The 3,962-nt window shown below is 46.0% G+C and overlaps 1 pseudogene; it reads right to left on the bottom strand.

Annotated features, from left to right (window-relative positions):
* Window positions 1–859: 859 nt before the first annotated feature.
* LOC148514915 (Y-box-binding protein 1 pseudogene) lies at window positions 860–1,648 on the bottom strand (annotated as a pseudogene).
* Between the last annotated feature and the right edge of the window lie 2,314 nt (window positions 1,649–3,962).

Here is a 3,962-nt window from a genome sequence, read left to right as displayed (position 1 = left end):
GGGTCTGAATCAGGCCCTATGTCTTTGTTTAAGGGGTAGTTAATTGGCATGAACACACAGCAGTAAAGCACCATCACTGTACCATAATACAGATATTTATATATATTCACAACAGTACTTCTTTTCACCATTTAATATGTACATATATGAAGTTACATATAACCAATAACTAGTTAGGTGGAAGAAAGGGCTCTTTCTCTCTGTTTAAATACTGGGGTGCCACATACTTCCCCTCTAGAATGATGCCTGTCCCCAGGCATCGGCCCATACCAACAAATTTATGTAACAGTGTTTATAAACATCATCATCCAGGTACACTCTATCCTAGTGGTAAAACACCTTTGTTGTGCTTTCTAGACCTGCATATAGCCTGCTGCACCCTAAACATGAACTCCTCACCACTTATAGTGGTGTACCCACTATTTGGGCCATGTTCCTCTGGAGAAAGAGATGTCACGAGCCCTTTATCTTCATTAGGGGTATCTACAGGGACATTAGACTCCAACCATTACTTAATCAAATCTGGGCTATGGGCTTTAAAGGACCCCGATCCCTCTGTTGTGGCCATGTGAATCACCCTTTCAATGTCTCTTTCCCGGTCAGTGGTACTTAAATTTGCCTGATTGAGGTAGGCCATACTAGTATGAATATTTTCCACTCTAGATTCACTCTCGGGTACTGGCTCTGGAGAAAGTTGTGTCCTCCCTATGTTCCTCCAACCCTGCTGCACTGTCTCGCCCAGGTTCTCCACAAATTGTTTGTCTGTTCTTTCCGATAGTTCACTCTCCACTTTGTCATCAAGGTATTTTTGTCTGTGTCCATATGATCTCGGTAAATAGGGTGGTAGGTTGCGATTTGTCTAGTAAGGCCATTGCTGATTTGTACTTTCTACCACACTTTCCGCTTCTCTAGGTTCCTCTCTATGTTTGGAGTAGTGGTAGTCTTGCTGGTAATGACATGGAGAACCTCTGTGATGTGAATGGCGCCAATAATGCTTGCGAACTGTTGCATATCTGCTGCCTTGAACTGGAAAGCCACCAGGACTGGTCACATTTGCTGCCTGCAGGCCATTTCTTCCCTCACCAATATCAAACTCTACCGTCTCTCGCTCTCCCAAACTGCGGAGGTGCTTCCTGGGATTGTTCTTTTTGATAGCTGCATAATGGACGAACACGTCTTCCTTGATGTCATCCCGGTTGATGAATCCATATCCTCGTCGCACGCGGAACCATACAACATTCCCTGTAATCCTTCTTGCACTGATTGATGTAACATTCTCTGCAGTTAGCGTGTTCACAAATTTGATTTGGTTCTGTATTACTGGGCTCGAACTCGCATCTCTGGGTTGCCCTTACTCCATTTGTAAACCCATTCTTTCTGTCATTCCTGTGGGCTGGTCCTCAGGCTCTCTCTGGATGCAATAGCATTCAATGTGGCCGCTTTGCCAGCAACCTCTGCAGATGGGCCTCCCTTGTGAGTCGAATTGATCTGTTGTGCATCGACCTGAATCTTGTGGGATATCCCAGTTTGATCGGTTTCTCCTGTCATGGTCTTGGTGCCACTCTCTGCTCCTGGCTCCAGCTTGTTCCCGACGGGTCTCTTTCACCTCTCGACCCAGCTCTGACATATTTTGCATTAACTCTGTCATTTTACTTGTAAGAACTCCAATCGGATCGTGACCAGACTGTACTTGTTGTGTTGCCGTCCCCTTAGGAGTTAGGGGTTCAGGTCTCAGGATTTGGCTGACCTCACCCCAGTTCTCATCTTCTAAATGTTCTAAAGATTTGTGATCTTCAGGGTCGGCATTCTGGTTTAGACCAAGGATCTGCAACACCTCCTCCTTAAACTCAGAGAAAGATCATTCCAGATTCTGACGTCTCCACATTCTCAATTGGGAATGTGTCGCTTCTCCTTGCGCCCCTTCAATAAATAAGTTGATGAGGGTTTCATCTTCTTGTACTACCTCTCGTGGTTCTAAGGCTTGAATTGTACGCATGGCTTCCTGTAGGCCCAGGGCAAACTCCCTTAATGACTCCTGAGGTTTTTGTTTTCTAGCATAAAGATGACCTTTAAGTTCTGACAGGGAGCGTGAGTCAAAGATGCTGGCTAATTTTTTAAATATGGCTTCCACCGTTTCGCGTTGTGCATCAGACCACGCTTTGACCTCAAGTCGTACAGGCCCTTTCAGTTGTCCACGCAAGATCTCTACTCTTTGCACGTCACTCAGTGGGTATAGCCTAAACATAGACTGCATTTTGTCTTTAAATTCTTTGAATGTACTCGTACCTGGTGTACGTGCATCTCCCGAGTACGTCGGTAGCCATGGGGCCCCAAAATAATACGGCATGGTAATAGGTGAAGTCTCTGTCATTGGTAACCTCCTTCTGTTGGGTGAGGCATTTGTTGCAGGTAAAAATCTTCGGCTTGACGTTGATGTAGAAGATTGGGGTTCTGATATCTGGTCGGTTGTAATCTGTTTCAATCTTTGGCCTGACGGTGTAGGAGATTGCGGTTCTGACATCTTGTCTATTGTAGTTTGCTTCGATCCTGTTCGCGGACGCCAAGTTGTGGTAACCACTTTTTACTAACGACCCCGAGTGTGGTGTGATACAAAGAGTACCTTACCCGTCTGGTTTATCCCTTGGTTCTTGTCAGTCGTCAGGCGTTATTACAGGCAACAAAAGTATTTTACCAAAGGAATTTACAGACAATGCAAGAATTTATTGTCAAATAACAATGTAAATATCAAGTTTTATGACAATTATTATGGTTCAGCAATTAGAAATACAATTCTTATTATACACTTTGAACAAGCAAATGACCTTTGGATCCATAAAGTTCTATTTGAGCGGGAATGCTGGAACTTCAGACCAGACTGCAAAACAAGGGATTAAATGCAGGCATACATATCACATAACATTCACACATACTGGCAAGTGTGAAGCAAGAATAACCTTCCGTTAGTTTGTGCACAAACAAGGACAATTTTGCCTACCCTTCTGTTGTATGCAAGAGATTGTCTAAATAGAAATCAATGTTTGCAAACGGTGCCCGGGATAATTACTGTGGTTGCAGGTATGAATTCTCCTAGCAGTGCTGCAATTGGACTGTACCAAGTGACAAAGTTAATGTCTCCTGTCTTATATCTGTCCTTAATGAACACAATTGTAGATACTTGAATAAATGGCTGTTGTTTATTCCTGACTCCATCCAAAAGTCTCACAGATGCTTTACACTGGATTGTGGGTTTGAAATGCTTGAACAGCAGCAAAAGATATGTACAGACTCTGGGCCTGATTCAGACCCACTCGCGAGCGGCTGTGCGCATGCGCCAGACGCGACGAGCGAAGGAAAGTCCTTCGCTCGTTGTGTCTGATCAAAGGGGGCATGCTGTCGATGTTGATTGACAGCACGCCCCCTTTGGTAGGCGTGCCGGGGGCGTGCCTCCCTGATGGGGGCGTTCCCACGGGAACGCCTCCCGTCAGAAGCCGGCCCACTGACATCACTAGTGATGTCAGTGGGAGTGATTTTGGCTCTGATAGAGCCAAAATCACTCCGGAGCTTGCGGTTGAAAACCTCAACCGCAGGCTCCGGCTCGCAATTTCGATGGTCGCGATGGTCTTGACCATCGCGGCCATCAAAATGCACGCTCGTATAGCCTGTGGGTGGAGACCCACAGCTATACGAGCGTCCAGAAGGACGCTCCATTTTCATGGAGGCCGGCCCTCATTCAGAGCGTGCGCTCTGCTCAGAGCGTACGGCTCTGAATGACGGCCTCTGTTTGTGCTGATATGGGGAGGATGAGTTACTCACTGCAAGGTTTCATATCACCATTATAATCTCCATTGCCTGCAAGGTGTGGTTCAGGGTGCAGTGATCCAAGATTCTGACAGGACCTGCTCTACACTTCAGCCATCCGGATAGCAGGCTCAGACTCCTTCTAGACACTCCAGCTCTCCTCA

This window comes from Taudactylus pleione, unplaced genomic scaffold (genome assembly GCF_031769625.1).
Source record: "Taudactylus pleione unplaced genomic scaffold, aTauple2 ptg000256l, whole genome shotgun sequence".
Lineage (NCBI taxonomy): Eukaryota > Metazoa > Chordata > Amphibia > Anura > Myobatrachidae > Taudactylus > Taudactylus pleione.
This window is presented reverse-complemented; position numbering and strand designations above follow the sequence as displayed.